Genomic DNA, 12792 nt, shown 5'->3' with positions numbered 1-12792 from the left:
TGCAGTGGTTATTATTATATTTACATGCTTCCAGCTCCCGTTTCTGCTCGATGACAGCTCGTACTTTTCCACTATCCTTTTTCTCCCTCCCTCGCTCACAGACACATAATGGGTATAGCAGTCCATTCTCCCTGCAGCAAGGACTATACTGCCCATGAGGCTACATTGTTTAGGGCGATGCCTGTAACACTCTGCCTATTGCCTTCATATTAAATCATTTAAAAAAATATTTCTTCACGTCATTATGAGACGAGAGAGACACAGACATTAGAGCCTCTTAATGTGTGTTTTGTTTGGGTTTCCAACGGTGTGTAATTACCAAAAATAGTAACTGTATTCTAAATACCACCTTTTTAAACGGTAACTGTAACAGAGTACAGTTACTCATATTTTGTATTTTAAAATACGTAACGGCGGTAAATGTATTCCGTTACTTCCCAACACTGGCTGCAGCTGATGAAAACAGTGCATTGTAATTGATGGAGGACTGAAGTGTGTGTCCAGCTGAGCTCTCTGTGTGCTCATATATACAGATGCTGATAAACACATGTTTGTATTTGGACCCTGTTACTGATCAGGACCTGCTGTGTGTTTCCTGTCCACAGGTCTACAAAGAGTCGCACTTCCTGCTGCGGTTCAGATGTTCAGCGTGTTGCTTGTGTAACCCAGAGTAATTTCCTGCACTTATTTCCTGCCATTGAATGCATCACAAATGCATGACTCCAACCACATGACTTTGCTCAGCCAATCGAATGGCATGTAGGTCATAGTAAGCCTGTCCCGGCTTCCTCCCGTCAGATGCGTGGAGGCAAGCCAGGTGACAGAGCTGTTGCAGGTGTGTATTGGCAAACATTTGCTTTTCCCGTTTTAATGCATTTTTTTAACACCAACTAACTTATGCAACTTAGATGCTGATTACTGTGAGCCAGAGCCATAATGTTGTTGTGCACTGAACAGAACGGAATTGGTGAGTTTGAACTTTTAATTGACTGTTTGTATTGCTACCAGCTGACCCTAATCGGCTGCTGCCGGTCCAAACAATTTGATTTTGATTTGACTGATAGTTGTTGAATAACAAATGTTGTGGAGCTACATAGTATGTATGTATGTAGCAGTTGAAATGTTTTCAGTTAAATCCTTATTGGTTAGAAATATTATATTTAACCAATATATTGTTTGTTTATTTTTATAAATTGTGTACACAGGAACAAGAATAACTTAATGTATTTAGCTTAATTGGCTGACATTTTTGTATGTTATTCTTGTGATTTCTTATTGGCCTTGTTTATTTAATGCAGGCCAGGTGAACCTTTTTTGGGTATGGAAAAGGATGGCGAGCCAATGAACGGCTAGGAGCAGGACTCATTCTGCATTGAAGCTTCCACTGGACTGGTAGGAAGCTATCAAAGGCGACGCTCTGTCCCGTAATTTCCGAATACACTGATTTCCACAATCATACACACCAGTTCCCCCGTTTATGGACAATAGCGCTTGGACATCTCTCATGGATATTCAGATAAAACTCATGGACTTCAGTGTGGATCAGTGTTTTCGATGTTAACATGTGTTATTTATGGGGAACTTTTTTTGAGAATCTATATTGCTTGGTATAAGCCAGAAGAATTTGCTTAGTTGTTTTTGTGCACCCCCACTGGGTTTTTCTATTAATTAAATAGCTACAGCAGGAATGATTATTTAAGCTTTCATTTTCTTTTCTTAATTTTCTTTGCTTTCGGTTAAATACATGGTACCTGCAAAAGCATTTTGTGTTGTGTGTATTTAATTACTGCCCATCAGCTCCAGTAGCATTCCTAAATCTTCTGATTAATAATAATCACACTCAATCCCTAGCCTGTATTAACTCATTAGCGCTACATCAGTGTTACATTTCTTGGCGAGCCAGCCAGGAGCTGATTTGGTTAGTAATTAATGTATATTCAAACTCACCAATTCATTTTTCCCCATAATGGAAGTTTTTGAGACACTTGCCATTAAGATCCCAAATGCGGTTTTAGTTGACGGAGTAACTGAGCACTCAGTTAATGAAGTTGTACTTTTCCTTGAACAGTATGGTGACATAGCTCGCAAGGTTACTATAGATTCACCAGAATCTGAATTTAATGACATGCTTGTCGCTGAGTACGCTTCGGGTTTATCTTTAACGCGGTTGTCTCAGTTGCTACCGCACACATCTATGTCAGATTCAGGTGACAAACTCCATATTGAAGGTCTATCTGAAGTTTATGCATCAAGAGTTAGTGGTTCCAAGACAAATACTTACTTGGCAGACTTAAAAAGAATAGCCAAATTATCTGGGAGGGATTATGCAGAAGTCCTCAGTGAGGGGATGACCCAGATACGCCGGTCCCTTGCAGAGCTCAACCCAGAGACTCCAGTGGTTGCAAAACCAGAACTAGAAGATTCAAACCCTCCCAATTCAGTCTTTCCTTCTTCACTACCAGCCCCTCTTCCATCTAAGTCCCCTTCTGTTGCCAGTAGTGCTGAAGCGCACGGCGGAGAGAGGCATTCTGCCTCCATTCCAGCGGCTGATCTCAACCCTCCTGAAGTACAACGCTATGTTGTGGAACACGTTGTTCGGAGTGGGGACAGCTCGCTGCATGCATTCCATTGACTGAGAGCGTTTTCTGGTAAAGTGCCCAGGCCAATTCAAGAGACAGATTATGATATATGGCGGTCAGGGGTCGAATTAGCCCTGAAAGATCCATCTATATCTGATCTGCAGCGCACCAGACTGATTCGTGACAGTCTACTGCCTCCTGCCTGTAATATGGTAAAACATCTCAGCCTTGACACACCACCAGAGGTCTATATGAAACAACTTGACTCAGCCTATGGCACTGTGCAAGATGGAGATGAGTTATACGCCAAGTTCATGGACACCTTCCAGGACAGCGGAGAAAAGCCTTCGGCCTATTTGCAACGTCTGCAGGTGGTATTACAGCATGCAGCAAAAAGAGGGGGTGTTTTAGAGAAAGACATAGACAACCGACTGTTGAATCAATTCTGCAGGGGATGTTGGGATAACAATTTAATATCGGAACTCCAACTTAAGCAAAAGAAGCACAACCCCCCCAAATTTACTGAGCTTCTATTACTCCTTCGAACTGAAGAGGACAGAGAGGCAGCAAAGACATTAAGGATGAAACAGCATTTGGGACCGACAAAACAGAAAGCCACCACTAATGCCCAATTTGCCAATACTGGAGAAGAAACTAACCTCTGTGCTGCACTAACCACTCTGACTAAACGGCTCTCACAACAGATGGCAGCTATACAACAGCAGCTTTCAGCTTTGACAGCACAGCAGTGTAATGTCAAACCACCGGTTGCTGCCTGCCCAGCTCCAAAGCTCTATGGGCCAAAGAAGGTTGGTAAGAATCCAAAACCTAGCGTCTCCAGCCCTAAACCAGGGTTTTGCTTCTGCTGTGGAGAAGATGGTCACATTAAGCCACAATGTGAAAATGCACCCAATTCAGCATTGGTAAGTGCCAAGCGGAAGCAATTTGACAGCAAACAAAAGTGGCAGAAGCAAAAGTCCTCTGCTTCTGAGGATTTAAACTAGTTCCAGTTCCTGTTGAGGGGCAAACAGGAGCTGAGCTGGACCAACCTTGTCCCGCTGAGAACAAAAAGCATGCCAAGTGTGCAAAGTCGCAGACAAAGATCCACACTAGATTACCACCAGGATTAGTTGGATCCAGATGTACAGCAGAAGTCAACATTGCAGGTTGCAACTGCCCGTGTCTACTGGATACTGGTTCCCAGGTTACCACAATTCCAGTTTCATTCTATAATGAGCATCTCTCCGATCAGCCAGTCCACCCATTGAATGAGCTTCTTCATGTGGAGGGGGCTGCTGGTCAATGTGTTCCATACCTTGGGTATGTTGAGGTTGCCATGACATTTCCAAAAGACTTTCTTGGGAGTGACTTCCCAGTTCAAACGCTTGCACTTGTTGTTCCTGATGTGAGACCTGATTATCCAACCTCAGTACTTGTTGGCATGAATACACTTGAAATTCTTTATGAACAATTCTCTTCTAGTAACTGTTCATCATTCCAGCCTACCTCTTACGGGTACAGAGCAGTTCTGCAAACTCTCCAAGTGACATACCAACAGAATTGGATTGATCATCTTGGTGTTGTGACGACCCTTAGTAAATCTCCTGTGCTAATTCCAGCTGGCTGCACAGTTGTGGTCGAGGGTTCTGCCAAGCTTCTCAGCCCAGCTAGTCAATGTGTTGTCATTCAGCACCCGGGTTCAGGCCTGCCGGGTGGTTTGTGTGTCAGTAATTGTCTAGTCGCTCTTAAAGGTGGTACACATACTCAGGTTCCAGTTGTTGTGTCAAACAGAACAGAGCAAGACATCTACATACCAGCTTTGAGTGTCATTGCAGAGCTGGGAGCCTATGACTGCATAGTCTCTGAGCACAGTGTGACCAACCCCCCAGATCGGGAGATGGTGTCAACACCACTCACTTTCAAATTTGGCGAGTCACCAATACCAGCAGAATGGAGAGAACGGATCACAACAAAACTAAATGCCATGTCTGAAGTTTTTTCACATCATGACTTGGATTTTGGTTGCACTAAGGAAGTGAAGCATCACATCAAGCTCCATGACAATACCCCTTTTAAACACAAAGCAAGACCTATTCATCCCCAGGACATAGAAGCTGTTCGTAAACATCTTCGAGAGCTTCTAGATGCTGGTGTTATCAGGGAGTCGGAGTCATCATTTTCATCACCAATAGTGGTTGTCAAGAAGAAAAATGGAGACATTCGACTATGTATTGACTACCGCAAACTCAACCTGCAAACGATTAAGGATGTGTACGCATTGCCCAACTTGGAGGAATCGTTTACAGCACTCACTGGATCGAAATGGTTCTCTGTGCTTGATCTCAAATCTGGTTATTATCAGATAGAGATGGATGAAGCTGATAAAGCCAAAACCGCTTTTGTAACGCCAATTGGGTTTTGGGAGTTCAACCGAATGCCTCAAGGAGTTACTAATGCACCTTCAACGTTCCAAAGACTCATGGAGAGGTGCATGGGAGACTTGCACTTGAAAGAGGTCCTCGTGTTTTTGGATGATTTGATCATATTCTCCAACACTCTTGAGGAGCACGAAGACCGTTTGCTGAGGGTGTTGAATCGCTTGAGAGAATTTGGGTTAAAACTTTCTCCAGAAAAATGCAAATTCTTTCAGACATCCGTCCGATACTTGGGCCACATTGTTTCAGAAAATGGTGTTGAGACAGACCCAGAAAAGGTTGCCACCTTGAAATCCTGGCCAATTCCAACCAACCTGAAGACCTTGAAATCTTTTCTGGGATTCGCTGGCTACTATAGGCGTTTTATTAAGGGATATGCCATGATTGCCAAGCCACTCAACAACCTCACACGTGGATATCCATCCACACACAAAAGCTCCAAAAATGAGACTTCTAAGAGCTCACAGTTTGATCCCAAGCACTCCTTTGGTTCCAGGTGGAGTCCTGAATGTCAGTTGGCTTTTGATACCCTCATTGACAAACTTACCACTGCACCAGTTCTAGGTTTTGCTGATCCGGCACTGCCTTACATTCTCCACACAGATGCCAGCACCAACGGATTGGGCGCTGCCCTTTACCAAGAGCAAGAGGGGAGACTTAGGGTGATAGCCTATGCTAGTAGGGGGTTGTCATCCAGTGAAAGTCGTTACCCAGCTCACAAGCTTGAATTCTTGGCACTGAAGTGGAGCGTGACAGAAAAATTTCATGATTACTTGTACGGAGCAAGCTTTACAGTGGTCACGGATAACAACCCACTTACCTATATCTTGACATCAGCAAAGTTGGATGCTACCGGCCATCGTTGGCTGGCTGCTCTTTCTACATTCTCGTTCAAGATACAGTATCGAGCAGGCAAGCAAAACCTGGATGCAGATGCACTTTCCCGTCTGCCCCATGATGGTACTTCCTCTGGGGAACCTGCTCAAAAAGATGAGGAGCTAATTAATCAGTTTACTCAACAACATCTCTCAAGCAGCAGTGATGGTGAAATATCAGCTGAAGTTGTCGATGCGATTTGCCAAAGTGGTGTTGTCAGGACCCAAGCTGAGAATAGTTTGGTTGAATCCCTGTCCATCAACACAGCAGTGCTTCCTGAGAATTACTCAGAAGATTCACATGGACTTCCTGTTATTTCCACCATATCCCATTCTGAGCTTTATGAAAAACAGAGAACTGATCCAACTCTTCAGGAGGTTATTCACCAGTTGGAGTCAGGAGAAAAAGTTCCTCTGACAGCCAGGAAAGAGCTTCCTGAAATTCCTCTTCTCCTTCGCGAACTGAACAAATTGGAGCTGATTGATGGTATCCTCTATAGGATAAGATATGAAAATGAACAACCATCATACCAACTGGTCCTTCCGACAGAACTGCGGAGTGGAACGGACCCTTGACCTTGCCAGGACTCGGTTCTATTGGCCAAGAATGGCAGTGGATGTGGAAAATAAAATAAAAACCTGTGGCCGGTGTATTCGCCGGAAAAGCTTGCCGGAGAGAGCTGCTCCTCTGGTTAACATTCGGACATCACGTCCGCTTGAACTCATTGTGTGGATGCTTTAAGCATCCACACTATTGAGTTCCTGTTTCTCTTTATTCTTTATTATTATTATTCTAGTTGCTTCCGTACACTTTTTGGCACTTAACTACTTCCACAATTTTCAGCCGATTTTCACCGTTCAAATTTTAAACTATTCTGCTATTTCTGCTAATTTACGCTACGATTTTTGCTATTTTTAACTATTATACTTTTTAAAATATTAAGCTTTTTTCCTTTAATTTGTCCCATTGAAATGAATGGGAAACTTCTGCAATTCTGCTAAAATTTGCTTGTTTTTGAAACTTAACTACTTCCTCATATTTTCACCTAGAACAACCATTCAAACTTTAAAATGTTCACAAATTATTGGGCTATTCAGGTATGATTCAGCTTTTTCAAATGTTTTACTGTTTTACTTTTATGCCTCTTAAAGTTTTGAGTTGCAAAATTGTGATTTTTCACAAAATACATGCGTTGTTATGGTTGCTATGCTCTTGGCTTCCAGTGTGCCACTGAAGGTTTTGCAATTTTCACTTCATGTCCGAACAACTTCTTGCTACTTGCTCAATTTTCACTCAACTTCCACAAATTATACATCAAAACGTAGGTATTTTTGCTGGCTTTCAGAAAATGTCACTATCATTGTTGTGGGATTTATAGAATTTTTGCAAATCTCCTCAGACCAACACAAGGTCTCAAAACTCTCCATATAAAGTCAATGGAGAGCTTGTTCAAAATCATCGCTGGATTTCTGTAATGAGAGGCATATTCGAATCGTCATATCTCCTTAACGAAGCGACTTTAAGACATGAGGCTTGTCCCCGAATATCTTCAGACACCCCTGACGCTCACAATTCAAGAATTTCTTTCTCACCTATTACCGTTCTGAAATGAGTTGGACTTGTTTGAGGGTAGGAAATTCGTCCTTCGCTCAGATTTCTTCAGATTTAAAACTCTGGAAATGAACCACTTTTTTCTCTCGTCATAATTTTTTTTTGGATTTCCACAGAGACCTGAAAATTTCCATGACTGTTCACCAAAGCCTGCTGTCTCTTACGGTGAAAGAATGATATCGATACTCCAAATAGATTTCGAGTTACAAAGCGTTGTTTGAGGGCAAGTCAAGGCAGTTTTTGCTTCGCTCTACTCAGTTATGGTGCATTACAAGTCAAATATCTTTAATAATTCATATTTTAATGATAAATTGTAAACACTGGAAGATTCCCCCATCTCTTCTGAACAAAACGGTGTAAGAATGACCGCTCTAGCCCCTACGGTTTGGGAATTATGGTCATTTGTTTGAGGGGAGTCCTCACTATGAGAAATAGGCTGCAATAATCCTGTGCCTCTCTGTGCTGCGTGTGTAAAAAGAGGCACATGTTTTGGCGGGAAAAAGTACACAGGCTCTCTGATTGGTGGATTCAAATTCAGCAGCTCCCAGGCTGACCTAGAAACTTACTTCTCTCTCCCTGTGCATTTTTTTGCTGATTTTTTCATTTAACAAGTATATTTGAGGGACCCTCAGCATGTTCAGCATTTTTTCAGCTGTCCATTTTGCTTTTCCAATTTTTCTGTTTAACTGATTACTATTGTGCTAAATCATACTATTTCTGCTATTTTATAAGATTTGTGCCTAATATAGTATTTCTGCTAAATTACAGTATTTCTGCTTTTTATACTATTTGTGCTAAAACATAGTATTTCTACTAAATGTAGTATTTATGCTTAATCATACTATTTCTGCTTTTTATGGGATTTGTGCCTAATATAGTATTTCTGCTTTTTATAGGATTTTTGCTTAATATAGTATTTCTGCTAAATTATAGTATTTTTGCTTTTTATAGTATTTGTGCTAAAACATAGTATTTCTACTAAATGTAGTATTTATGCTTAATCATAGTATTTCTATATATTTCTGCCAGGTCCCCAGGCAGCCAATCCTCTGTGAGGACTGAGAAATTCAAATTTTCAAATCAGGGCCTGCACGGCTTCCCAGCCAATCATATATGTGTCCTGAGGCATTCAAATTTGCATATTGGGGCCTTCATGGCTTCTAAGCCAGCCAATCATATCTGAGGGCTGAGGAATTCAAATCCACAAATCAGGGCCTGCACAGCTCCCCAGCCAGCCAATCATGTATGTGGGCTCCAGGTATTCAAATTTGCATATTGGGGAATTCGTGGCTTCTAAGTCAACAAGTCATCCATGTCATATATCTCTAAAAATTCATATTTTAATGATAAATTGTCAACACTTGAAGATTCCCCCATCTCTTCTGAACAAAACGGTGTAAGAATGACCGCTCTAGCCCCTATGGTTAGGAAATTATGGTCATTTGTTTGAGGGGAATCCTCACTATGTGAAATAAACTGAAAGAAGCAGGTCTATGTCTCTGTGCTGCGTGTGTAAAAAGATGCACCTGTTTTGGCGGGAAAACGTAAACAGCCTCTCTGATTGGTGGATTCAAATTCAGCAGCTCCCAGGCTGACCTAGAAACTTAGTCCTCTCTCCCTTTGTGTGTGTGTGTGTGTGTGTGTGTGTGTGTGTGTTTAGTGGGAGAGAGAGGACCCTGCCCTTATTTGGCAGCATGTCATTGTAGGATTTAAATTGAATATAGTTAGACTGGTTGACTGGATTAGAGCCTGTGTTTGTGTGTCCCTCTGTGCATTTGTGTTTCAATAAGTTATTACTATTCTGCTAAATCATAGTATTTCTGGTACTTTTCGGTACTTGTGCTAAATACAGTATTTCTGCTAAATCATACTATTTCTGCTTTTCAAAGGATTTATGCCTAATATAGTATTTCTGCTAAATTATAGTATTTCTGCTTTTTATAGGATTTGTGCCTAACATAGTATTTCTGCTAAATTATAGTATTTCTGCTTTTTATAGGATTTGTGCCTAACATAGTATTTCTGCTAAATTATAGTATTTCTGCTTTTTATACTATTTGTTCTAAATTATAGTATTTCTGCTTTTTATAGGATTTGTGCTTAATATAGTATTTCTGCTAAATTATAGTTTTTCTTCTTTTTATAGTATTTGTGCTAAAACATAGTATTTCTACTAAATGTAGTATTTATGCTTAATAATAGTATTTCTATATATTTCTGCCAGGTCCCCAGGCAGCCAATCCTCTGTGAGGACTGAGACATTCAAATTTTCAAATCAGGGCCTGCACAGTTTCCCAGCCAATCAAATAAGTGTCCTGAGGCATTCAAATTTGCATATTGGGGCCTTCGTGGCTTCTAAGCCAGCCAATCATATCTGAGGGCTGAGGAATTCAAATCCACAAATCAGGGCCTGCACGGCTTCCCAGCCAGCCAATCACATATGTGGTCTCAGGCATTCAAATTTGCATATTGGGGAATTCGTGGCTTCTAAGTCAACAAGTCATCCATGTCATATATCTCTAAAAATTCATATTTTAATATTAAATTGTCAACACTTGAAGATTCCCCCATCTCTTCTGAACAAAACGGTGTAAGAATGACCGTTCTAGCCCCTACGGTTAGGAAATTACGGTCATTTGTTTGAGGGGAGTCGTCACTATGAGAAATAGACTGCAAAAATCCTGTGTCTCTCTGTGCTGCTGCGTGTGTAAACAGATGCACCTGTTTTGGTGGGGAAAAGTGCACAGCCTCTCTGATTGGTGGATTCAAATTCACCAGCTCCCAGGCTGACCTAGAAACTTACTTCTCTCTCCCTGTGTGTGTGTATGTGTGTGTGTGTGTGTGTGTGTGTGTGTGTTTGTGTGTGTGTGTGTGACAGAGAGAGAGAGAGAGAGAGAAAGCCTTTTAATGGGATGATCCCATTGTAAGATTCAAATTCAATATATTTAGACTGGTTGACTGAATTGGATCTTGTGTGTGTGTCTCTCTGTGCATGTGTGTTTCCTCATGTGTACATATTTGTAATTGTGTGGCAGTCATAAATTTTTTTGCTGATTTTTGTCATTTAACAAGTATATTTGAGGGACCCTCAGCATGTTCAGCATTTTTTCAGCTGTCCATTTTGCTTTTCCAATTTTTCTGTTTAACTTATTACTATTGTGCTAAATCACACTATTTCTGCTATTTTATAAGATTTGTGCTTAATATACTATTTCTGCTTTTATAGGATTTGTGCTTAATATAGTATTTCTGCTTTTTATAAGATTTGTGCTTAATATAGTATTTCTGCTAAATGTAGTATTTATGCTTAATCATACTATTTCTGCTTTTCATAGGATTTGTGCTTAATATAGTATTTCTGCTAAATTTAGTATTTCTGATTAATTATAGTCTTTCTACTAAATCATAGTACAGTATTTCTGCTTTTTATGGGATTTGTGCTAAAATAAAGTATTTCTACTAAATGTAGTATTTATGCTTAATCATACCATTTCTGCTTTTTATAGGATTTGTGCTTAATATAGTATTTCTGCTAAATTATAGTATTTCTGCCAAATTATAATATTTGTGCTAAAACATAGTCTTAATTTAAAATTACAATATTCATAGTTCATCACAGTGTCTCTGGTAAATCACAATATTTCTGCTCTGTTGTACTATTTTTCTAAATCATAGTGTTTCTGTAATGTTTAAGTATTTTTGGCTAAATATATTCTTTCTGTTATCTTATACTATTTCTCCTAAATTCTTGTATTTTTGAGAAGTTATCATGTTTCTGGTAAGTTACAATATTTCTGCTAAATTCTGCTATGCTATTGTATTTCTGCCAAGTATTATGTTTCCTCTAAGATATTGCAGTTCTGCTAAGTTATTCCATTTTAGCAAACTTCTTTTGCTTCTGCAAAGTTTTTACAATTTCTGCAACTTTTCAGCTTTTTCAGCTACTTTTTGCATACAGCTTCAGCTTTAAGCATCCACACTGCATTTTCGCAGGAAATGCAAATTTTTCTAGTTTGTATGGATTTCCTCAGTCTCGAGCCCGATACCAGCAACACCAAAGACATCCTGGTACTGACAGATCATTTTACCAAATATGCCCTTGCCATTCCAACACCAAACCAAAAGGCAAAAACTGTGGCTAACTGTCTTTGGGAAAACTTCATTGTTTATTATGGAATTCCAGAAAGACTCCATACAAATCAAGGGCCAGACTTTGAGTCGAAATTGATAAAGGAGTTATGCGCCCTGTTGGGAGTTGTCGAGAAAGGAAATTATTTTACTGCTATAGTTAAATAATTGTCATCATTACCATTGCATTAATAATAAAATCTGGAGGTTCTTGATTCAGGGATTGAACAGTGTGTCTCTTTCAGAAAGACTGAGTTGCAGGCTGACAGGAAGTTGTATGCAGAAGTGAAAGCAGGAAGTTATTTTGAGCCGCAGGCTAAGACGAGGCTTTAACAATGTAACAGATAGCTTTAAGAAGGCCTTAAGCAGTTATGACTATTTTATACACAATGCATATCTGTGCTTATTAAAGAGTTGGAGCTCGGTCAATTAATTGGGGGTCGGAAGCTTTGTTCGGCGCGATGTTCGGACAATCTATTGTGCAAGTGACTTGGAGCCATAGAAGGAATTGCAATACATGCTTACAAAACACTTATATATCAGATCATTTTATATTAAGGTTTTAGTAGAGGTTCTTGGTTAAAACATTTTAGTAGAAGACATACACATAGTTTCAGTGAGCTTCTGGTCTGGTAAAAGGTCAGAAGTGCAACAGGTGAATTGAGAAAGAGCATTTGAGGACGAGACACAGACAGTAGGTGAAGAGGTGACACAAAGAGCATGTGAGGTCAACACACACACACACACACACACACACGTTAAATTAGATTTATTTAGAGGAGAGGTTAGTTATGTTTGGCTGTAACTGCAAAATTGTCTCGGCAAGAAAGAGGAACAAGACAAGAACTGAAAGGTAGACAGGAAGGGCTAGCCATGAAAATAGAAGATGATTTTCTGGGTGAAAAGTCATGATGATGTTGATCTGATCTATGTATAAAATGTACCGGTGACGCATGAAGGGGCGTCAGTAAACAAACCCTGATGCTATAAAATATCTGTTCATGCTTTGATTAAGTCGAAGACTACTTCCTGTCTGCGTACAGAGTGTCTTCCCACGCGTGTATTCATTAAAATCATCGTTTGACTTCACCCGGCCGGATTGGTGTGGTTATTCTTCGATCACCTCTTGTACCCTTCCTCAATATTGAATCTTAACATTTGGG

At 40.2% G+C, this 12792-nt stretch overlaps 1 long non-coding RNA gene across 1 annotated transcript; it reads left to right on the top strand.

Moving 5' to 3' along the window:
• The first annotated feature begins 659 nt into the window (after nt 1-659).
• Nucleotides 660-2174, top strand: LOC309703334. Its single transcript, XR_014275857.1, has 3 exons — nt 660-835; nt 909-967; nt 1299-2174. It is a non-coding gene; the product is annotated as an uncharacterized lncRNA (long non-coding RNA).
• Nucleotides 2175-12792: the final 10618 nt, after the last annotated feature.

The sequence above is a fragment of the Aulonocara stuartgranti genome (genome assembly GCF_965226115.1).
Source record: "Aulonocara stuartgranti genome assembly, chromosome: 3".
Classification (NCBI taxonomy): Eukaryota; Metazoa; Chordata; class Actinopteri; order Cichliformes; family Cichlidae; genus Aulonocara; species Aulonocara stuartgranti.
The sequence above is the reverse complement of the archived record's forward strand: the minus strand, read 5'-3'. Positions and strand labels throughout refer to the sequence as shown.